At 41.8% G+C, this 25,935-nt stretch overlaps 1 non-coding gene across 1 annotated transcript; it reads left to right on the forward strand.

Moving 5' to 3' along the window:
- The first annotated feature begins 13,883 nt into the window (after nucleotides 1–13,883).
- Trnat-ugu (transfer RNA threonine (anticodon UGU)) lies at nucleotides 13,884–13,958 on the forward strand. Its single transcript has one exon. It is a non-coding gene; the product is annotated as a tRNA-Thr (tRNA).
- Nucleotides 13,959–25,935: the final 11,977 nt, after the last annotated feature.

Genomic DNA, 25,935 nt, shown 5'->3' on the forward strand with positions numbered 1-25,935 from the left:
AGTAGGCAGCAATTTACTGAAACAGGGGAAGGGATTACAGACTAATGGGTAGCATTGCTAGATGAAACAGTGAAGGCAGCAGATGATCAAATATGTAAAAAAGACAAAGCCTAATAGAAATCCTTGGATAACAGATGAGATGTTGAATCCAACTAATGAAAGGATAAAATATAAAAAAGCAGAAAACAAAGCAGGTAAAATGCAATAAAGACGTCTAAAGAATGAGAATGGCAGAAAGTGCAAAATGGCTAATCAGGAATGTCTAGAGGGCAAATTTAAGGCTGTAGAAGTACATATAGCTAGGGGAGAAATGGATACCGCCTACAGGAAGCTGAAAGAGATCTTTGGAGAAAGGAGAAGGAACTGTATGAAACCCAAAGCTCAGAAGGCACGTCAGTAGTAAGCAAAGCAAGGAAAGCCGAAAGGCGGGTGGAATACGAAGGAATTATCCGATTGGACGGAAATCGGTAGGTGTGATAAACATGTGTAAACAAAAGATTACAATTTCGGAAAAACTGTATGATTTATTCAACAGAAAGAGCTTTACAAAATGAGCAAGTCAGTAGCACCTTGGTCGACCTTTGGCTCTTATGCAAGCAGTTATTAGGCTTTGCATTGATTTTAGAGCTGTTGGATGTCCTCCTGGGCGATATCGTGTCAAATCCGTCCAATTATCTTGTTAGATTGTCAGCACCCTGAGCTTGTTGAAGGACCCCACCCATAATGCTCCTAACTTTCTCAATTGTGGAGATCATCTGACCAGCAAAGACGTGTCCGAAGACACTCTGGACAGGGGGGGATACTAACTTCGCTGCCCGACAACCAAGAGTGATGGTCTGGACTGCCATTTCTTTTCGTAGCAGGACCCCTTTGCTTGACAACGACGGCACCCTTAGAGCACAACAGTCCGCCGACGATATTCTACACTCCATTTTGTTGCCGCTAACGGCAAGCCAACCTGGTTTTACTTTCCAGGCGATAATGTCCGCCCACACGTGGCGAGAGTTTCTACTGTTTGTCTTCATGCTTTCCAAACCACAGCTTGGCCAGCAAGGTCGCCAGATCTCTCCCCAGTTGAAAAAGTTTGGAGCGTTATGGGCAGGGTCCTCCAACCAGCTCGGTATTATGAAGATCTAATGCGCCTATTGAACAGAATTTGGTGCGATGACCCTCAGGAGGACATCCAACAACTCTACCAATCAATGCTAAGTCAAATAACTGCATGCATAAGGACCAGAAGTTGACCAACGCGTTATTCAGTTGATCTATTTGTCAAGCTCTTTCTCTTGAACAACTCATACAATTTTTCTGAACTTGCAATCATTTGTTTGTCTGTACATGGACACCGCATCTAACGATATCCGTCCCGTTGGGATAATTCCTTTGTGGTGCGTAGTTTTTTTTCCCTTCTTTATTAGAGTGTAACAACAGTTATGATAGTCGAAGAGCATGAAAGGGAAGAAGTAGTTGAGAAGGGAGTAAGCCAGTGTTGTAGCCTTTTCCCCATGTGATTCCGTTTGTACGTTGAGCAATCAGTAAAGGAAACCAAGGACAAATTTGAAAGCCAATTTAAATTCAGGGAGAAGAAATGAAAACTTCAAGGTTCTGTTGATGATATTATAAGTAGAGAGGCTAAGATCTTGAAAGAGCGGTTGAAAGAAATGGACAGTCTTCTGAAAAGAGATTGTATGATGAACATCAACAAAAGTAAAATAAAGGTTATGGAAACGCAGTAGAATTAAATCAGGCAATAGAGAGAGAAATGAGACACTAAAAGTAGTAGATGAGTATTGCTACGTATAAGGGCAGCAAAATAACAGCTGATGGCCAAAGCAGAGAGGATATAATATGCAAAAGCAAGAAAAGCATTTATGAAAAAGAGGAAAGAAGAAGTACTCAATCGAATTCAGAAAGAAAGGAATTAATGTATCGCACAACCCGACTAAAGGGAAGTAATGGTTGATAGGACACAAAATCCTGAGGTATTAATGAATAGAACAAATAGTCAGTTTGGTGACTGACATGAGTGTGGCATGGAGGATGGGGTAAAAATTGTAGAGGAACACCAAGGGATGAATACAGTAAGCAGGTTCGAATTGAGAGATGAAGAGGCTTGTCCAGGATAGACAAGCGTCGAAAGCTGTATCAAAGTAGTCTCCAGACTGAAGACCACAACAGTTTCATCATCTTCCATTGTTTTGATCTTAAGGAAGCACCTAGCGACGTTTGTGACCAGTATTTAGTAACTTTGTGGTAAGATCTTATGGGACCAAAATGCTTAGGTATCGGTCCCTAAGCTTACACACTGCTTAATCTAACTTAAACTAACTTACGCTATGGACAACACACACCCGTGCCCGAGGGAGGACTCGAACCTCCGACGGGTGGAGCCACGCGGACCGTTACAAGGTGCCCTTAGACCGCGCGGCTACCCCGCGCGGCCAGTATTTAGTGTTCGGTCGTTACATTTGACTGAGTCTCTGGAGGTATTTGTACATGAGGGGGCCACCCCTCCAAGGGCACCTAATGGTACACTCGCCGTGGCGAGGGAGAGATTTGGCAGCCGTTAATGGGCTGTCGGTCTGGTGGCTGTCATTTGCTCGTGGCCGCTCGCGCCTTGTAAACGGCAAAGATGTATATGTTGGTTGTTAATTTACCTATGAATAATAAATGATTATCTCAACTCTCGTGATTCATTACAGTCTGAATGGATTTGAACGATTATACAGTCCTCTTCAATTCATGATCCTCTGGTGCATTTACATTTTCGTCTGCGGACGCTAACATTTTGGTCCTCCGTGCCGGATTATGATGGATTCGTGGCGTGCAGCGACAGCCATCCATCGGCGGAACGGCAGCGACGAGTGTCTATGGAGCAACAAGGAGACGCAGCCTGCAGCGTCGAGACGACGCATGTGAAAGCTAAGTACCTGGTCTGGCTATCCTGCTTCCTGTAATTCCCACTCATTATAACTGCTGCTTCTGCTGTTGCCTGCAACCGCTAGCTTTCCACGATGGACGTAGTATTAAGCAACAAACTCGTAACCACTCGCATGGTGGCAAAAGCAAGTCTCACACGGTTGTTAAAGTTTGCAAACGAATCCGATGTAACAGGTAAATCAGAAACTTTGGACATTACTGTCAGGCTAGAACAGTTGCCAAAGATCGCGAAGAAATATGAAGACGCGCAGTCACAGCTCGAATTGTTTGAAGATATAGAGAGTAGTGCTGACGACAAAGAAACTTTCGAAAATACGGTCTTCGAGGTTTCGAAACAAATGAGAGCGATTCAGATGAATCACACAAACGCAGTTGACAAGGTTTTGTCAGGTGCTGGGCTGCCTTGAGTATATTAAAAAGCAGCATCAAGTTGCCCACCATAAAACTGCCATGATTTAACGGTAATGCAATGCAAGTCAGCCATTTTCATGACACATTTGTGAGTCTCGTCGTAAACAATGACGAACTAGAGGACTGTTAAGTACCATCATTTGCTGAGTTCATTAACAGGTGAAGCACACAATGTAATTGTCCATCTCCCCGTAACTAATACTAACTTAAAGGTAGCCTTTGATTTGGTCTGTAATAGATACAATAATCCTCAACTGATTGCATCAGCACACTTAAAGAAACTGCTAACGCTACCGGCAATGACAAAGCCATGTTCAAGTGAACTTCGTGCACTACTAAACGAAGCTTTGAGCAATGTGCTTGCGTTGATGGCATTACAGCTAGGCTTCTCTTTGCAAGACATAATTACATCACAGCTCCTTATAGAAAGAGTTGAACATTCTATAGGAACTGAGTCTGAAGCCAGTCTGAGTTTGAGTAGCTTTCCAACATTTAAAGAAACTTGTGCCTTTCTCGAGAATAAATGTAAATCTTTAGAAATAGCCAAGACTATAGCACCACAAAGTTACGGCACAACTCTTAATAAACATCAGAATGCGACCAACACCAAGCACTTTGGGCATTCGACACACACATACGTTGCTACAGGTACTGTATATGTGATGTGTGCTACCATCCTCACACACTGCACTAGTGCAGCAAATTCAAACAATCCACTTGTAGTGAATGCAATGCTGTTGTGATGCGCAACAACTTGTGCTACAGCTGTCTGAAGAATGATCACAGGGCTTCTCAATGCAACTCCATTACGTGTCATACGTGTGGTAAACGACACCATACGTTAGTTATTAAATGCAGAATCACAACGGACACAAGATGCACCAAGGAAGGAGTGTACAGGTGACATGCAACACGAACACAATGGCAAACATCACCGAGCTATTGTTCACTGAAGATCAGTCCAGATAAATGAGTACTCCTTGCGACAGCGAGAATAAGGATGCAAGAGACCAATGGAAAATGGTGGACTTGTCGTGCTCTATTAGATTCTGGGTCGCAGTCATGCTTCATATCGGAAACATGTGCACAACCACTCAGACTTCAAAGGTGGCACAGCAGAATACCGTACAACAGCGAGAAACTTAACATCAGGATTGATGGTCACAAAATAGATGAAGTTAAGGAATTCTGCTACCTAGGCATCAAAATAATCCATGACGGACGGAGCAAGCAGGACATCAAAAGCAGACTAACACTGTCAAAAAGGGCATTCCTGGCCAAGAGAAATCTACTAGTATCAAACATAGCCCTTGATGGGAGGAAAAAATTTCTGAGAATGTACGTTTGGAGCACAGCATTGTATGAATGTAAAACATGGACTGTTGGAAAACCAGAACAGAAGAGAATCGAAACATTTGGGATATGGTGTTACAGACGAATGTTGAAAATTAGGTGGACTGATAAGGTATAAGGAATGAGAAGCTTCTGCGCAGAATCGGAGAGAAAAGGAATGTGTGGAAAACACTGACTACGAGAAGGAACAGGATGATAAAACATCTGTTAAGACATCAAGGAATAACTTCAATGGTACTAGAGGGAGCTGTAGAGGGCAAAAACTGTAGGGGAAGACGGAGATTGGAATACATCCAGTAAGTAATTGAGGACATAGGTTGCAGGTGCTACTCTGAAATGAAGAGGTTGGCACAGGAGAGAAATTCGTGGCGGGCCGCATCAAACCAGTCCCAAGACTGCCGACTTCAAAATAAATAAATAATATATATAAAACAGCGAATCAATCAGAGCACAAGTAGCGTTTACAGAAGCTGTGACTGTACACGATTTTTGAAATAAAGATTCCGTAGCTAAAGTATGATTAAGGAAAACGTTAATGGCTGTTGATACATAAGAATGTCTTAAAATTTCATTTACAGTGACACAGTAATAAGATGTCTAATACCAGGTGTACAAGTATGAAACCGGAATTTGGTTGCATTAATTACATGTCTATTGTTTGAAACTATTGCACAATATTTTATTCAAAATAATCTCCATTGCTATTTATGCATTTCTCCCAGCTCTCCGGCAGGCTATGAATGCCACGCCAAAAAGAAAAAAACATTTCATCTTTTGAAGCGAACCAGTCAGCGAGCCATTTTCGTACATCTTCATACGAATTGAAGCGTTGTTCAGCGAGAGCATGTTCCAGTGATGCAGAGAGACGATAATCGGAAGGAGCGAAGTCTGGAGAATTAGCCGCATGCCCTAGTATTTCTCAACTGGACGCCTCGATCGTTTCCCTGACCCGTTTTGCTGTGTGTGATGGGGCGTTATCATGGATTAATATGACTTTGTGTTGCCTTTTTCCATATTCCGGTCGTTTTTCACATAATGCTCGATTCACATCAATCATTTGCTTTTGGCAGCGATCAGTGTTAACTGTTTCATCAGGTTTTAGCAGCTCATAATATATGGTACCCTTCTTATCCCACCAAACGCAGAGTATTGTATTCTTTCCATAGCGATTTGGTCTAGCAGTAGATGTCTATGGCTTGCGTGGATTCACCCATGATTTACGACGCTTACGATTCTCAAAATATGTCCATTTGTTATCACCTGTCACTATTCGATGGACAAACGACTTTTTTTTTTATCTGGCGAGCAACATTTCACAAGTGGTCTTTCAATTTGTTTGCTGTCTTTCATTCAGTTCATGCGGAACCAATTTTCCCACTTTCCGCACTTTTCCCATAGCTTTCAACCGAAGAGAAACGGCTTTCTGCGTCACGTTCAATTGTTACGCGGGTTCCTGTTGAGTTTAAGTATCATCTTCATCCAATAAGGCCTGCAATTCGTTGTCTTCGAACTTTTTCGGTGGCTTTCCACGCTCGCCGTTTCTCACGTCAAAATCGCCATTTTGAATTTTCTGAACCACTCGAAACACTATGTTTTCACAAGAGCATGTTCGCCGAAAGCTTCGACAAGTATTCGATGCGACTCTGCAGCAGTTTTCTTCAAATGATTACAAAAAATCAATGCTGTCCGCAGGTCGTAGTTCGCAGGTACAAAACCCGACATGTTTACAGCTTTGAAACAGATACCGATGATGGAACTCGGGGTTACTGTGTGTTGACATTCGTCGTCGGCCGTTACAGGAAGCAGTTGGCGCTGCAGACGCGGTCTCACGGGCCCTACACTGACGGCTAGCACCAGCTATAGGGAAATTCTGGTTTCATACTTCTAAAACATAAGGAATACATACTTCCAAGAGCGGAAATAACAGTTTACGATTGCTACGGCTGTTGGCCAATCATCGCGTTTGTGTTTGTTTACACTAGGTTTATTCTTATGATGAAATGAAATGATCGTATGGCATTGTTGGCCGGGAGGCTCCATGCAGGGAAGTTCGGCCGCCGTATTGCAAGTCCTTTTTAGTTGACGCCACTTCGGCGAATTGCGAGTCAATCACAACACCCAGTCATCACGAGGCAGAGAAAATCCCTGACCCCGCCGGGATTCGAACCCGGGACCCCGTGCGCCGGAAGCGAGAACGCTACCGCAAGACCACGAGCTGCTGAACGAAGTATAGTAGCAATGCGAATAGATCGCGAGTAAAAACGGGAACGAAGGTAACTTCAATCATAAAAGGCGAATGGAGGGGAACTATAACACTTCCTTTGCAAATAAAAACATGCGCCCAGCCCATAAACAGTGGTAGAAACCTGGCCCTGAGAAATAGCAAGCACAGCACAGCCCTTCCGAAAGGAATGTGCCTGTGAAACATATAATTGTGATATCAGTGCCGCCGCCCACTCTGCAGCAGCATTGGACATCACCACCGCAGTACGCAAAATCTCTTCAACAACAGCAGCATGAAACCGCATGCATTGTGGAGATGGTGGACGGACCACAACCAGGAGACTCTAATACGTCAAACTTAAACCAACCGATGTAAGCCCTCCGCATTTGGTCGGCAAGGCGCAGGGGTAAGTACATGAAGCGTGGAAGCATACATGTTACTCTATAATGTGAGAATGGATCTGAGAAAAGAAGTGATGGCTGACCTGCAGCAAGTCTAGGCAACAGTTGGCGGAGTTAGTTCAGGCTGCCGTAAAGACTAGTATAAATGGGATACCATTCAATGTGATAACTGATACTGGAGCTAGTGCATCGGTTATGGACCATGAGTCCTATAAATATGTCAGTCAAGTGAGAAGATTACAGATATTGTTGGTCCAAAACCGTACAATTGTGGCGACCATACGTGGTCGGATACAGTTGATCAAGAGCCAGGTGCAGGCCGTGATAAACCTAGAATACGAGGCGATTAATTACTCATTCTTGGTCGCGAGAAACTTAGCTGTTCCATGTATCCTAGGTTTGGATCTATTGCGAGAAAGTGACGCGAAATTAGACCTTTCTCGCGCTGTGTGCACATTAGTAAAGATGGAGTGTTTATAGAACTGGTAGTAATAAAGACTTATGCAATACATAATAATTATTGCAGACATGTCAGAGCGACCTTCGGTAAACTGAAAATATTGCGCATACGGACTAACTGAGTCTGAAGTAAATACAGTTCAACAGAAAATTGTAGTCGAAGTTACTGGGTCGAGTTATCTCGACAATAACCATCAACGTAAACCAGCTCAGCTTCAAAATAAATAAACCCGAGTGTTCTCAGGAAACGTGGAATCATTAAAGGCTATGCGTACGATCTGCATATAGGGCCACACCAAACGTTTTGTCATGCCATGTACTCTATGCCTTGGTCAAAAAGAGAAGCAGTGTGGAAAGAGATCCAAAGGATGCTCAGCTGGCAAGAGTTGTAAATGGAAGCAGTTTTTGAGGGAAGAGAATGTTAAGCACTTATTTGTGTCCTGATTTAATCCAAGCGCGAATTCCATGGTTAGGGTGTGTCATGAGTTTAATGGCTTTGTGAGAACATATTCTGCTAATCAACACACCAAGGGGGTAGAATATGTTCCGCTTTTGAGAATATATAAGTTACCACATGAGTCTAGTGGCTATATTCCAGGCGAAATTATAATGTTGGATGTAGAGTCAGATGAATGGATGAAGAAGTCCTTGGCACATATACCAAGGCAAGTCACCAAAGAAGAAAAGATACAACAAGTGCAGATATCGTTAAAGAAACATGCTAATTTGAGGCAGAAGAAATATAATAAATAGTTAAAAACTGTACAACAGTACGAGGTGTGAGAGTTGGTCCTGCTTAGGACACATCCTAAGACCTCCAGCGCTATAAGGGTTAGCAAAAGGTAGCGACTGTTACATACGGAACATCTAATCATAAAAATACCTTATGAATGATGCTACCTGCTGGCGCATCCAGAGACATTAAGGGTGAGAAGAATATATCCTCATAAAGATATAAAATCATTTGTACCTAGAGACGAGTAATAGACCTCACATAAAGGTGAAGCCTAACCTTCTAAGTATGTAAATAGTTATCTTAATACTAAGTGCATTTTTATTACGTATGTGCATTTTTATGTGTAGCGTGTAAGTACTGTGTATCTGTATGTATGAGTTGTTGTATGTTTGAAATGTTACCAAGTATGTCGCATGAAAAGTCTCAATTGTGAAGGTAATAACTTTTGAGTAGCATGAGAGGACACATTGCGGTCAAAACCTGACTGGAAAATAAGCAAACTGTATGATCCTCACAGTACTTGCAGCTTGTTTCCATTCTTAAACATAGAAATTATTTGAGAGATTTGTCAAGAGTCTGTTGAAGCCTAGTTGTCTTCTTTTTCACGAAAATTACTAGATCACTAGTGAATAAGTAACTTGGGACTCATCATATTTTATCATGAATAGGTAATAAAGGAACTACAGAATGATTCTGTGTTCAATATAATAATGATTGCAAAATCACTTGAATTGAATGGTCCAGGTGAACAAAGATCTTACTTTTCTGCATGAGGAGAGAACTGGCTGCTTATACAAACTCGAAACATAACAAGATCCTTGTCAAGAAATATGCGCTGTATGTGCAGATTAATGTATAATGTGTGATACTTAGAATGAACTTTCCCATGTGCGATGCATGAACTGCGTGAGTAAAAGGACACTGCAAAGTTTAAATCACGAACGTCAAAGAAGCAATCGAAATATGTGGGTTATCCCAGTGAGCGAAAAGAAAACTGTGTGAAATGTTTCTGTGGACGAAAACTGAACTTTTTCACATTTAACGTCACAGAAATAACTCCTAACCGTAATAAAGACTGTTCAGAGTAAATACTTCTATAAGTTAAAGGCATGCAACCATTGATGGTGTAATTACCACATAAACACATTAACTGTGAAGTATAAACTGTCAAACAGTGTGCTTTGCTTATGACGGCAACCTGCACATTCTTATGTTATTACAAAATATCTCAACGCTGAGACGACAAATGTAGCAAAATGAAAATGTAAACTCATTAACTTTCCTCACGTCTGTGTAGAACACTCACCATATTCAATATATGAAGTGTGTGTAAGTGAAAATTAGTGTCAATCAAACCATGAAATGTAGTATCTCACAAGACTGTGATTATAGCGAGATGTCTACAGCCTGAGTGTTTATAAGTACTGGGCTAGTGACAGTCAACGTAACTTACACAGAAACTGTTTTTGACATTACATGGATGGTTGGAGAGTGAATGACTAATAATTACACCCTCTTTCCAGCTATCGTGTTAACATTTGTGTGTGATGAGAATGCTGGTGCTCGTTTGACTGTTGCTCCATGTTCACATAGGCGGGGTGTACTGATGGAGAAGACAGGCTCACAATCACAGCTATTGACACGAAGGGGTGGGGCACCAACACAGTGTGGCAATCCATCAGCCAATGACCTGTCAAGAGGAGGTTTGTTCCTGACCGCTGTGCCACCACCTTAGTGACATCACTCATAGAAAACCCTTGATCTACAATGTTACAACATAGTATTAGGGTAACAGGGGTACTGGAGCATTTTGTTTTTGAGGGTTACATACATTTAGGGGGAAGCATACATTCAGAGGCAAGTACACATTGCTATGTTAATTGATTTATGACCCTCACAGAGTTGATTTATGTCTCCCTGCAAATGATCTTTCGTCCTGAGAAACCCCCTTACCCATTCCCACCCCTCTGGGAAACGTACAACCCTCCCCTCCTCCACCTCGCCAATATAAGCACTTGTTCAGGCCTGAGTTATTCAATTAGCCACTCCCACTCTATCGATTTGACTGACTAATTAATTAAATTGTTAAACTTTTGTGTGGGACAGCTTTCCTTGACAAATACTGCTTCCTTCTGGAAATACTGATTGATTGGCTGTCTGGTAGGATATTGACTAATGGGTATGGTTCAAATGGTTCAAATGGCTCTAAGCACTATGGGACTTAACATCTGAGGTCATCAGTCACTGCGACTTAGAACTAATAAAACATAACTAACCTAAGGACATCACACACATCCATGCCCAAGGCAGGATTTGAACCTGGGACTGTAGCAGCAGCGCGGTTCTGGACTGAAGTGCCTAGAACCACTTGGCCACAGTGGCCGGCTTAATGCATATGGAATACTGTTTAAACAATTTGTGGCAGACAAGATAATGTGTTGAATATTATATTTGTGGGATACAAGGGATTGTATGGAATACAGTTTATTTATTTAATGAACATCAGAAAATTTACTGCAGCATATGGAATACTATTTATGTAAACAATTTATGGGATATAAGGAAGAATATCGAATATAGTCTAATTTTTTTATGTATCTAAAGAATTTGTAGCAAAACTGATTGTAGTGCTTGGAACACTGTTTATTTAAACAATTAGTGGGTGATAAAGTAGTATTGAATATTTAAACAAATGCAGCACTTTTTTATTCTGATCATGCAAGGAAATACCATTATGGAACACTCACCACATCTAATTACACTATCACAGATTGCACTTAACATATCTGGCAAAAAATAAAAACTCCCAATCACATCACTGACTGCTGCAGCGATCACACTGCACCATGCGCTACACTGGGCAGGGATTGCTGCAGCTGTTGGACCATGCTCATCTGCCACAAACAATGCAACAGGTAGCAGCACACCTTTGAAATTTGATACCATACTCACTTCCTGCCTCTCTCTGTCCCTCTCACTCTCTCTATATCAAGTGATTACTTCCTGATGTGTGAACCAATATATCCAAGCACACACACCAAGGTGCCCTCCAACCCCTCCTCCCTTCCATCCCCCTTGTCTGCTACCTCTACCCTCAGCACTCATGCGGACATGGTGCTGGTAGTCAGTACATCCCTTAGTTCTCATACTTCCAATGCTGTAGATACCTGTAGTGGATGGAAATAAGATATTCAGGAAGAAGTATGTAGCATCTATCATGTACCACATTAACCCCTCTTTTGTCTTGAACAAAGTAGGGGATACCTGGTTAATCCCAAGGTTATAATATCTTGGAAATGTACTCTCAATCTATCAGACTGATTGACTAATTAATTACAGCTGTATCTTTCTGTGCAGGCAGTTTTTCCTTGAATCCTATTGGTGGCTACTAGGCATGGTATTTATGATAGGATTTGATCCCACAACTGCCCAGTTTCCAAACCCTGCTGGATCTTTTTCTCCCCTTGCTTCCTGTTGATGGATACTTGCGCAGTTAGGTCATTTCGTAGGAAGTCCATTACACTGAAGATAGCTAAGAATTTCAAATTTCAGTTCAGTTGCATGCTAAGTCCTTAAAGAATCTGCAGAGGGGTTGAACTGAGGTATGTCCTTGCAGTACCACTATCAGAAACAATAAATTGATCAATCAGCTATTTCATGCTGCAATTGGTTTTAAAGCTGTATATAATCCCTAAGTTGTTTCTTTCAGTTACACCAGGATGATGAGTGAGGAGGAGGAGAAAGGGTCTACCACAAGTTACGACAGTAGCAAAAACGAATAACACTCCCACCTTCCTGCTGGAAGAGTCCACTGGACTGTATTGAGAAGCAGTAAACACCACACACTTAAACCACATTCCATTCCATAGTAGTAGTTGTCATGGTTAAATGTCAGAGATGGCTGAAACACCAGTACATTCCATGTGCTCTTGTTCCAACGTGAAAGCACATTTCAGAGATTGTGCCAGGCCTGCAGCCACACTCGGCCTGCTGGAGAAGTCTTCCCCACCATGGAGGGTGTCTGGAGTGGTAGGATTTGGATGTTATCAACATCAGCCCCAACACTTATCATATTGAGTCTTCTCAAATTTACATGTAAAAGTCGGAGAACCCTTGCAACACATGCAATTGCGAAGGCTGCCCAACACATACTGATTATTATTTCACTATTCATCTGCCCAGAGGACGATACAGTGAGGTCAGGAGCATCCATGTTCCCCACCTGACCAGGGTGGGAGGCTCAGCAGTGGATTTCAACTTAAGCCAAATACGCCCATTCATTCTAAACACCAACTATCTCCATCATGCACCTGGATGCAGGCAGAGTCTTCCTAGGAAATCAGCCACATATTTATCACTGAAATTGCTATTAAATATTACAATTGCTGCCCCAATCTGGCGACATCTGACAATGAGCGAAGTATCAGGGATACTCCTCCTGACTTCTGTGGCTCTGGAAACATCAATATCTATATCATTCATATGATGGTACAATTTTCTACATAAAATCTTTCATACCCCTTACAGCTATCAATGCAATGAAATCATAATTTTGCACGTCACATCTATACCTTCGCTACAACTGGTCATAGTCATGTTCTTTGCACATGTGGGAATACTGATGACAGTAACTTTACACTCTAACACACACATTTTTCTGATTATCGTTTATATGTGAATAGCACCCAAAAAAGTCATGGTATGTCCACATTCACATCAGCTAGATATCTCGATTCTCCCTAGTTCTAGGATATTATTTGACATTTAGGTCTTCCAGCCAGTCAGATTCGAGAATAGACAGCAGGTATTTTCAATCAGCACTTCTGGAAGGTGCTGCATCCCGCCAGGACTCTCTGAAGCAAGTGTTGTAAAGCACAGGCGGCCAGCACTGTATGATAATCAACAACACTCCCACGGATGGAAGGGTTAGAAAGACATCACCAATATGGGTTGTGTTGCAGTCAGTAGTGCGACAAAGAACATGTGAGGATCTGCATAGGGGAGCCAATGCGAGGATGTTCTGTGTATCTGATTTGTTACAGCTGTATTGCCCACCCTGTTTGTACACTACAGCAGATCCAATTGAACCCTTGCATTGCTATTTGGACATGTCCAAAAGAACAGACACCATATCCATATAAGTATATAGTTCTGGCAATACCAGCCATGACCTTCTTCTTCTGTGCTGATGCAGACATATTCCCCAAACTATTACGGGACTTGGTAAGACTATCTTCCATGAGTAATGAGTGTGTTGGTGTGGGACACTACGAATATAGTGCGTGAACATACAAGGAGAGAATGTGGGTCACACAGTAGGCATGCACGAGATAGTCCCTGCAGTCGCACTATCCTCTGTGCCCTTGGTGGCTCAGATGGATAGAGCGTCTGCCATGTAAGCAGGAGATCCCGGGTTCGAGTCCCGGTCGGGGCATACATTTTCACCTGTCCCTGTTGATATATATATATATCAAGGCCCGTCAGCAGCTGAAGACATTAATATAATTCTAATTTCGTTCTAGATGGCTGCAGGCCATCAATGGTGTCTGTTCTTTCGGACAAGTCCAAAAGAACAGACACCATATCCATATAAATATACAATTCTGCCAATACCAGCCATGACCTTCTTCTTCTGTGCCGATGCACACATATTCCCCAAACTCTTATGGGACTTGGTAAGAATGTCTTCAATGAGTAATGAGTGTGTTGGGGTGGGACACTATGAATGTAGTGTGTGGACATACGAGGTGAGAATGTGGGTCTCACGGGAGGCGTGCACAAGATAATCCCTGCAGTCGCACTATCCTCTGTGCCCTCAGTGACTAAGATGGATAGAGCGTCTGCCGTGTAAGCAGGAGATCCTGGATTTGAGTCTCGGTCAGGACACACATTTTCACATGTCCCCACTAGTATATATCAACGCCCATCAGCAGCTGAAAGTATTAATATAATTCTAATTTCGTTCTAGATGGCTGCAGGTTATCAATGGTGTATGTTTTTTTTTTTTTTTTTTTTTTTTTGGACAAACACCATATCCATATATGATACATGACTGGTGGATTCCCATTCCACAGCATAAGTTCGTGAAGGCATGAAAGCAGGACCTCGGACGGCACGTTTAGACCAGGTAAGAGTGTCTGTCATTTACCTGAACATTTTGTTCATTGAGGATCCTTCCAAAATTCCTCCACCCATCGAGTGGTCTTCATCGTTTTGGAACGAAGCGACCGTAGGTGCAGTAGGGAACCTGTTCTTGCTATTCAGACTTGCAGAGGTGCAGATATACAGTGATGCAGAGCAGTAAATGTGAATTTGCAGTGCACTCAAAAGTGTCGGAGCACTTCACTATGACATTTTTTCACGTTCTCAGTTTAGCCGGTCGGAGTGGCCGAGCGGTTAAAGGCGCTACAGTCTGGAACCGCACGACCGCTACGGTCGCAGGTTCGAATCCTGCCTCGGGCATGGATGTGTGTGATGTCCTTAGGTTAGTTAGGTTTAAGTAGTTCTAAGTTCTAGGGGACTTATGACCACAGCAGTTGAGTCCCTTAGTGCTCAGAGCCATTTGAACCATTTTTCTCAGTTTGTCAGGCGATATTCGTACACAAGTAGTTGTGATGTAGAACAAATGTCCGTTGACAAGTCTTTATGCAAACAATTCGTAACACGACTTTACATTAACAGTTAGTAAAATAACTTTGAACATAAATAGCTCATCACGTCTATCTACATAGCAATATATCATGAATAGTCTTTTTCAATTATGCGAGTTTGCACATCAGTTTCCTTGTAGTTACAAGTTCAGCGGCATATAGTAAATATCCACAAATAGTTTCAGGTTATGCAGGTCTCATAACTTTTCCCATATGGGCACATGTAACAAGTACAGATAACATATACAAGTGAACATATATCATTTAGCTTTACTTAAATACAGATAAAGATATATAAATGTGTTACGTATAGGTTTCTGCATAGGTACAAACACATACAAACTATTACATATTGACTTTACATAAACACAGAAACATATTTCTATTGATTTCACACAAGTATGATTGGTCACATAGAAATATTTTTCATATAGCTTTACATAAGTTTACAATATTTACAGTATTTACAATCATTACAAGCTTAGATCTAAGTTTTGCTTTTGCAAATGATGTCACCTAAAATAGAGGAGGATTAGACAAGACATCCCACACCAGCAATGAGACCAAATGCACAACCACAAATAAGCAAATAACAAAAGCAATGAACTAATATCACACACAAAAAATACTGGCAACACGAGTGTAAGTTAGCAGTGTAAGCATGGCCTTAGCTACTCATAAGTGTGTGTGTTCAGTGGTAAGATCCGTATCCACTCACTTTCAAGGTGAAAGTGTAAGGATGTAGAATGATTAAGTATTCACGTCAATCAGTCGTTAGTATTCTAAGACTGATGGTGCAAATAGTCAATCACATAGGCTAAAAATATATTTTCTTCATACCTGTGCAAAAATTAATATATTATTTGCTTTAAAATTTTAAGTGGCTGCTGTAAGCATATGGCGAAGACGATTCTCTTCTTTCTCCTTTTGCTGCTGACAAGAACAGCTGAAATAAAACTCTTATACTATGTAGCTTCTCTGTAGAAGTACTATAAGGTAGATGTATTTGATAGTTGTGTATAACTTAAGCGTGATCCATAGATGTGTTTACTGCTGAGCGTGGTATACTCTAAGACCACTGTGAGCATATAGTCCTATAACTCTATTTGTTTTAGGATGCTGCAGCAGATATGCACCAGGATGCAGGATGCTGACAATAACATAAGGACTGTTGTGCAGCAGATGTCCCTTTGTGTTGCACCGCTGAAGAGCAGATGACTTATGGTGAGTACGCAAAAGCACTAACATAAACTAAACTAAAACTCCTCCCGAACAGGCCATGAAGGCCCAATGGTACCGAGCGTCCGCCGTGTCATCCTCAGCCCATAGGCATCACTGGATGCGGATATGGAGGGGCATGTGGTCAGCACTCTGCTCTCCTGACCGTATGTCAGTTTCTGAAAGCGAAAAGCACTAAAATACCATTTTTAAATTCCTGCTTCCTATTGACAGCACGAGCATAAGTTTTGTTCCTAATTTTGGCTTCCACACTCACCATCGCACAGACTTCCATTATCTTTTCGTCGTGTGTTGTTTACTAAAAATAAAATTTTGGTAACAGCGTTGTCCAATCGTTGTCTTCTTTGCAATCGAACATGAGCTCATTAGGAATGCAAGGAGTTTCATAAACATTGAGGTGATTATGTTCCTCGTCAAATAAAGACAAATATGTTACCAAATTGGTATGTTTGGTAGAAATATAGGTTCTCATAAATCTGTTAACCTTACGGAACACACATTCAGTGGAATTACACTGGGGACTATACCTTGAGATAAAAATGCTCTTAATACTGTCTTTGAGAAATTTACGCCACTTATACCCAGCATAGTATGCAGCAGTGTCAGATAAAATAGCTTTTGGTTTTCCCACGTGGGGAATGTAGTCACATGAGAAACGACGAATGATGGAAGTGGCAGTAGCAGATCTTATAGCATACAGTTTAACATGCTTGGAACGTAAATCGTAAAATGCAAGAATATGCTTCACACCACCACTGCTTATGGGATGTGGACTTTCGACAGATCGCATGTTTTGAGTATATTGTCGATCTTACATCACATAAAATAACAATAGGTACTAAGGTTTGCTAGGCTCTTCTTGGTACCATAATGACCCAAAACAAAATATTTGTTCCAAATTAGGTTGAGTTCAGAATCCTTAGGAATACAAACACACCAAGTAGTGGTTTCAGGATGACAGCAATAAAATAACACATCATTATGTATCAAATATCAGTTGGACAGAGGATGTTCAGGTTGAATTGTGAGTAAAACTCTTACCTTATTCCAGTGAGGATCAGATTTCTGCAGCGTTGACGTATTTCTACATAAGTCGATATAATACTGGTCATATAGCTTATCCTGCATAAGAAGTATTCAGTAATCATTCACATTCTCTAGGTCAGAGTTATACTCATTCAAGCCTAGAGGCAGACGAGACATATCATTGGCAATGATGATGTCTTATCCCTTAATATATATAATTTCAAAGGAACAGTTTTGCAAAGATAAAGCCCAGCGTGATAATCTGGGATGTGTAAGCTTATAAGTTAATAGAAATGTGAGAGCTTGGTGGTCAGTATAAATTTTAGTGTTCTTGACATACAAATAATAATTGAATTTCTTAAAGGCCCACACTGCAGAGAGAGTTTCAAGCTCTGTGGTAGAGTAAGTGTGTTCACATTCACTAAGTGTGCTGCACCTAAAACAAATAATTTTCACATGTTCTTCTTTTCCATTCTTTACAACTGGAAACAAACAACAGCCTAAGCCATAGTATGAAGCGTCACATGTCATACAAAAATCTAAATTAAAATCTGGGTGATCCAAAACTTTTTGTGTTGACCAAAGCATGCTTAATACTATCAAAGTCTTTCTGCCATTAGTCAGACCATATCCATATCAGATTCTTTTTGAGTAGGTTCCATAGATGTTTGCTGTTTAAAAGTTGGTGTGGTAAAATCGTCGAAAGAAAGGACAAAATCCAAGGAATGATTTCAGTTGCTTTCTAGTCGATGGACTAGGAAACTTTCTGATTGCGTCTAACTTACCTGGGTCAGGTCGTATGCCTTGAGCATTAATAACATGCCCAAGATGCGTAATTTCACTGCAAGCAAATTTCGACTTTTTGAGACTCCAGCTTGTGTGAATTTATGCAGAATCTTTTGCAAAGCATCAATGTGTTCATACCAAGTCTTACTAGCTATGAGCAGGTCATCAGTGTAATGAATAACTGATTCAGCCAATTCGTTACCAAGTACAGTATCCAATACAGTGATAAACACACCTGAAATGACGTTCAGACCGAGGGGAAAGACACAAGATTGATAGGTTCGCCCCCTGAATACAAATACAGTATGCTTTCTAGAATCTGGCGTGATTGCGACTTGCCAGAACTAACTGGTCAAATCTATTGTAGAAAAATACTTAGAATGTAAAAATTTCTGGAGTTGGTCCTCTAAATTCTCAGGTTTCATGTGAACAGGTAAAATAATCTCATTAACTACATGAGCATCCAAAACAACTCTGATATTCCTGTTGGGTTTCTTTACAAATAAAGGGCTGCATGCAGTAAAGTGACGTGGAAGGTTTGATGATTTTCCACTGTAACATTTGTTTCAACTCGTGCCACACAGAAGGTTGTTGGGATAGTGGCACATACTAGGTTTTGTGGAAGAAAATCTGGTGAGGCTTAACTTCCATCTTATACATATTTGCGTTGATCACACCTAGTCGTTTGCTAAATACTTTTATATTCTTGGACAGAACAATGTAAAGTTCATTACGTTCATCATGTGTGACAGCTGCAGTTTCTAATAACTCATTACTAATTAAAGTTTTCAAGTCCTCAAACTCGGCATAAGGTTGATGTGTCTGTGTGTCAACATCATCAGTGTCCTCTAATAACTGAATCTTGTACCCTGTATAATAAATCGCGATTCAGAGTCCTGGTATCCAGGTCAATTCAAATTTCACTGCCCTTATCTCTAAGTATACATTTACGTTGGGAGAAATCAATAGTGCACAAAATATGTAATGCACAATATATCTAAACCTAAAATACAATTAGTTACCAGGTTTTGGACGACGATGGGTGGTTATTGTACGATCCCATTACCTAGCTTGACTGTCACAAATACGTTTCTTAACCTTAGAAGTCTTATTGCCTACGGCCGTTAAAATATTACAGTTCTGAACAGGATACTCTGGTACAGGTTCAAACTCACACATTTCCTTTAAAAATCATAGGACAAGACACTAACAGCCGCTCCTGTGTCCAGAATAATAGTAGTTATACAACTGTCAGGTACATGATCACTGTGCCGTTGCAAAGTGGGTGTGCCAAATGAAGGGCTTATTTCAGTACCGGTGGTGGTACAAGTCCATTTTTGTTCATTCTGAGATACAGAGTCCTAAAGTTAAATGAGCGCTGAAAAATCTGCAGTTGAGATACCAGAAATATTCAAGCATATGGCTTCTTTCTGTTTGTTTGGACCATTAATGTCAGAAGCATTATAGACAGAAAAGTGGAGGTAATGGACTTGTACCACTATTGAAATAAGCCCTTCAAATAGTAAATTTAAATTGAAGTCGTCCCCCAGATCTTCCACAGCCACGACCTGGGCACAGTAGTGACTGCTTATAGTTTGACGTTGTCACGTTTGTAGTAGGTGCAGGCACAGACGGAGGTGGGGTATCACTAGTTACTATGATAATACACTCCTGGAAATGGAAAAAAGAACACATTGACACCGGTGTGTCAGACCCACCATACTTGCTCCGGACACTGCGAGAGGGCTGTACAAGCAATGATCACACGCACGGCACAGCGGACACACCAGGAACCGCGGTGTTGGCCGTCGAATGGCGCTAGCTGCGCAGCATTTGTGCACCGCCGCCGTCAGTGTCAGCCAGTTTGCCGTGGCATACGGAGCTCCATCGCAGTCTTTAACACTGGTAGCATGCCGCGACAGCGTGGACGTGAACCGTATGTGCAGTTGACGGACTTTGAGCGAGGGCGTATAGTGGGCATGCGGGAGGCCGGGTGGACGTACCGCCGAATTGCTCAACACGTGGGGCGTGAGGTCTCCACAGTACATCGATGTTGTCGCCAGTGGTCGGCGGAAGGTGCACGTGCCCGTCGACCTGGGACCGGACCGCAGCGACGCACGGATGCACGCCAAGACCGTAGGATCCTACGCAGTGCCGTAGGGGACCGCACCGCCACTTCCCAGCAAATTAGGGACACTGTTGCTCCTGGGGTATCGGCGAGGACCATTCGCAACCGTCTCCATGAAGCTGGGCTACGGTCCCGCACACCGTTAGGCCGTCTTCCGCTCACGCCCCAACATCGTGCAGCCCGCCTCCAGTGGTGTCGCGACAGGCGTGAATGGAGGGACGAATGGAGACGTGTCGTCTTCAGCGATGAGAGTCGCTTCTGCCTTGGTGCCAATGATGGTCGTATGCGTGTTTGGCGCCGTGCAGGTGAGCGCCACAATCAGGACTGCATACGACCGAGGCACACAGGGCCAACACCCGGCATCATGGTGTGGGGAGCGATCTCCTACACTGGCCGTACACCACTGGTGATCGTCGAGGGGACACTGAATAGTGCACGGTACATCCAAACCGTCATCGAACCCATCGTTCTACCATTCCTAGACCGGCAAGGGAACTTGCTGTTCCAACAGGACAATGCACGTCCGCATGTATCCCGTGCCACCCAACGTGCTCTAGAAGGTGTAAGTCAACTACCCTGGCCAGCAAGATCTCCGGATCTGTCCCCCATTGAGCATGTTTGGGACTGGATGAAGCGTCGTCTCACGCGGTCTGCACGTCCAGCACGAACGCTGGTCCAACTGAGGCGCCAGGTGGAAATGGCATGGCAAGCCGTTCCACAGGACTACATCCAGCATCTCTACGATCGTCTCCATGGGAGAATAGCAGCCTGCATTGCTGCGAAAGGTGGATATACACTGTACTAGTGCCGACATTGTGCATGCTCTGTTGCCTGTGTCTATGTGCCTGTGGTTCTGTCAGTGTGATCATGTGATGTATCTGACCCCAGGAATGTGTCAATAAAGTTTCCCCTTCCTGGGACAATGAATTCACGGTGTTCTTATTTCAATTTCCAGGTGTGTATTTACGTTTGGGTATTGTTTATTGCAGTCTCCAAACTGTGGCAGTCATTGCGTTTTCATGCTTTGACTCATCTGCGGGTTCGTAGATGCATTCCAGTTCTGGGTTTGCATTTGCGGCGGCGGCAATAGCCATTGGCCTGTGTTATTGTTTTGCTGCGATGGTGTCGCAGTGTTTTGATACTGTGCAGCGTAGCAGGTCCGTTGCTAGTTTGGTGGGGACTGATAGTTATTTTTGTTCCTCTTAAAATTTTTGTTACCATTCCGATAATTATTATTACCATTGCAGTAGTAGTAGTAGTAGTAGTAGTAGTAGCAGCAGCAGCAGCAGCAGAAGCAGCAGTTGTTGTTGTTGTTGTTGTTGTTGTTGTTGTCTCTTATGTGGATTGCCACCAGTAGAATAAGAAGTGTTATAAATGCTGTTTGTGCTGTGTTGAGCAGGGTCGTTGTGTTGTGTATATACATTTGCCATTTGAAGCGGTTGATTCTGTTGGCTTTCGTGTCCGACAGCAGCCAGCGCGCAGAATTGGGTTGGCTACCCTGCGTATTTTGCTTAGCGCTGGTATAAGCATTGTGGCAATTGTTTTGCCGTGCGAAACGCTGGTCCTCGTAAAGCATATCAATAGAATCAAGCACTGTGAAGAAATACTCTGCGTCGTTGTCTGGGACGTGCACAAGTTTTTCTTTGATATTGTTAACTACAATCTTGCCTTCAATGCGCGGAGGATGTCACGTGTTGCAACCGGCTGGTCAAGGAAATACTCCATATTTAAATATTTCTAAAAATACCATCGCAAATTGCCGTGCTTAGGATTGAATGGTTCAGGATCCACAATCTGCCTACGAAGTTGTTCCTGTACAGATTGTGATCAAAATTTAGATAAAAAGGCTCTCTCCAATTGTTCGTATGTGACACAGCTGTCGGCTTCATTATACGCCTATACAGCTGCGTCGCCTTGGATATAACCGACAACGTAAGGTATCCTCTTACGGTCACTCCAAGTATGAGGAAATGCATTTCTGAAGGCTTTAAGAAAGATGACAGGATGTACGGTTCTTTTTTCAGGTATAAATGGCTAAAACTGTGTTTTATGAGGCTCTCCTCTTCTTTGACATTACAGTAACGTTTAGTTTCAGAATGATAACGGCTAGGTTCAACAGGAGAATTACAAGGAAAATGTTGTTGTTAATTATCACGACTGCAATGTGCAGTGTGTCATGTCGAGGTGCGTACTGTTGTTGTTGTGAGTACTTAGTGTGCGGTATGTATGCGTCATAAATGTTATTAATTTCCAAAGTGTGTGTTTTGGTTGCTAATACCGTCATTGCACACTGGTTGTACGTAATTGTCAAACTGTTTCGATTACGCAGGGGCATATTGTGCTACTTGACTGATTACGTGTTTGTTGTTATTTATAAATTCCGCGACAGTGTCGTGGACAACAGCAGGCAATTTTTCTTGTAACCACTCGTCAAAATACTTGTCTTTTTGCTCTATCCAACTGTGAAATTCTCTATTAATGCATGAGAAATGGTTGTCAGTGTGCAGTCTTATTTTATCAGAAAGTTGTTTGTCAGTTGTGTCAACCTTGTTTTCGACATGGGCAATACGCGTTTTTATATCATCATGCACTGCCGGATAAGATTTAATCTGAGTAACTACAGACTCGTATGTTTTACTGAGATTGTTTACTTGTGCATGGAAAGCTGTCACATCTTTATTTGTGTTTTCTTGTTGTAATGAAAGCTCTGAAAATTTCGCGTTGAGGTCGGATACTTGTCTAGTCAGTCTATTATTTATCTCTTGAACAAGGCTACACAGAGCGTCTTTCGACGCTTTAAGTGCAGTAAAATCTGATTTCATTTCATCATGCCGCGTTTTTATCTCGTCAGTAGCTGTTTTCAAAGTGGTGCGTATAGACGTCATCTATTGGTCGATACGTGCGTCAATGTCCTGTTTATATTGTGCCATTTGATTCATAATAGCATCGAACATACTGGCAACACTATATAGTGATGTGCAACTGTTCCGCCCCCGCCACGTCGTTAGGCATGACCTCATACACCAAAATAGGTTCGGAACTATATTTAGGCATATTACTGGCAGACGGTCGATTTTCTAAATTTGCGTCACCAGAATAGTCAATAATATGTCCCTCGTTAGTATTCAAGTCAACCGTGACGTCAGTTTCATTATTTAATGGCATGTCAGTGTCGGATTCCGTCTGTGTTTGCAGTCTCTGGTTCTCCATCTTTGCTAATTGTTTTCTGGTCAGTACATATCACACGTAACGTATGACACAATAATAATTTAAACTCGTATGTGAAATAAGAATAAATGTAAAAATTAATCTCGCTGTGTGACAATGTCTGAACAAGAAAATTAATTGTCAAAAGTAATGGTGGAAATTTGAACATTAAAGGCTGCACGCCATATCACGTCACATAGGACTAAAGTCGGTCATATTGTGAACTGATAAAACTGTATTGTTGCATTGTATGACATGAAAATAATTTTGGAAACCGCGATGTAGCTTAAAATCACTGCTACGGAAACGGAAAATTGTGATAGATCTACCAAGCAAGCTACGATCGCTTGGGCAAGACTGCTGATGTAAAGATGTACCTTGTATCCGCGACTGCAGCGTAATTTCAGGTGTCGACATACAATTCGTCTTTAAAAAATACCGGTTTCGTATCCAGTTTGTGGTATCAAATAAACATGTAACAAAAGGAAGGCAATATAGTACATATAACAATGCGTCCTGTCACAGTCGCCAGTTTAATTAAATATATTTTTGGATTATTCGTTTCTGGATCGAGACAATACAATGAACTATAGAAATGAATATTAAATATTATACAAACTCTTGGCACTTGAGCATGGCTTTTTTTTGTTAAAGGTCTATTCATGTAGTTTTAACTGTGTTTCTTCTCTCTATGTTAAATCAGACTTCGTTATCAGACAGCACCTGAAGACAATGGTGGATCGAGTTGGACGACTGTTTGCTTAGAAGTACGGAACCTTTTGTCATGCCAAGTCACCCAACAATCTTACAATGACTAAAGATACAAAATAAAACATACATAGTTTAGTAATAACAGTATATTCTGAAATAAAAACACAATTTAAAGTATGACACATTATGCAGTTATGAGTGCCATTTGGTTGCAACTCGCGAATAAATAAAATAATGTAGTATTAATGGCGGTGTGCCGTAATATGTGCTATCTGGACAAGACCTAGAAAACAAAAGGTGCCTCTTAGTCTAATGACATGACGATCAAATATCTTCGAATGTTTCCAGCAGCTCCATACAGTATTCATACAGCCGTGGTCTATATCTATGGTCCAAATTATTTCTTAATTTCGTTACTTATAATTACGTTTTCTGCTAATAAAATCTCAGCACTCAAATGTGCCTTTAAATGGTCCACTGGAGCAGGTGGCCAGTGATTGAAGTCACTCCCATGGACCTGTGTAAAGTTTTGTTGCCTCTACTGGTGGAAGACTACTTCCCACAGACTATCGGTCACAAGAGAGATTTCTTGTGCTGTCGTTTCATAATAAGTTTAGCAGTTTGATATTTTTTTCTTTAACACATCGAAGCAATGACTACAGCTGTGTACACATCCATGCATTTTTCTTTTTCAACCTTGACTCTGAGGTCTGCATCAGGTACTAAATCGACATCAATACATTCTCAATCCATTGACTCTCACACAATGCTGAACACCACATAGTGTAAACTAAGTTGCTATCGGAACATACAGAAGGGTTGAATAAAAGACAGAGGCGGCATTTCTTATTGACAAAAGTGTGGAAGACATCTCAATATATGGAAACTGGAAGAGTTTGCAGCATTGTGGGGCGCTTCCAAATAGCTATTAATCTCGTCTTCCACAGTAAAGCGAAGCAGATGTTTCGGTGTTCTGTTTTATAAGAGACCTAGAATGTTGATTCCTCATATTGTTGGTGCATCTGTCACCCAGATTTGTAATCGGTGGTTCAGTGTCTGAGGTGGTAATCACCTTCACTCCCAAATCTTTGGACATTGCGTCTTTCATTTTTATGACTTGCAGTGTATAACTGCATGTGGAATGAGGAGGTATCTGCAGAACTTAAACTCATAGAGCACATATAGTATGCACCGTCAGTTACCAATGCCGCCAGTGGAAGAATGGAATGACTTTATACACCCAGATCGTGTTTAAGTACCCTTATCCCTCCACATTTTTTGTCATATTTTCATCAATTTTATGTATTTTCCTTCAGTGTTTCACATGACGACCTCATTGGACAAGGTAGGTTGAAGGCAGGATGAGGATAGAGCCCACAGGTGGTGCACCACATGGTACATCAGGGATAGGAGTCAAGGGCGGATCTACTACATCTTATTGGTGAAATAGCGTTCGAAGGTGGATCCACCATGTATTATGGCCATGGATAGGGTTCAGAGGTGGCTCCATCACATGTTCCAGCTGGGATAGTATTTGAAAGTGGATCCACCATGAGTTATGGCTGGGATATGATTCATGAGTGCATGCACCACATGCTATGGCCAGGATAGAATTCAAAGTTGAATTCACTCGCTATACGTCCAGGGCACGTCTGAAGCTGGAT

This window comes from Schistocerca nitens, chromosome 1 (assembly GCF_023898315.1).
Source record: "Schistocerca nitens isolate TAMUIC-IGC-003100 chromosome 1, iqSchNite1.1, whole genome shotgun sequence".
NCBI classification, from domain to species: Eukaryota; Metazoa; Arthropoda; class Insecta; order Orthoptera; family Acrididae; genus Schistocerca; species Schistocerca nitens.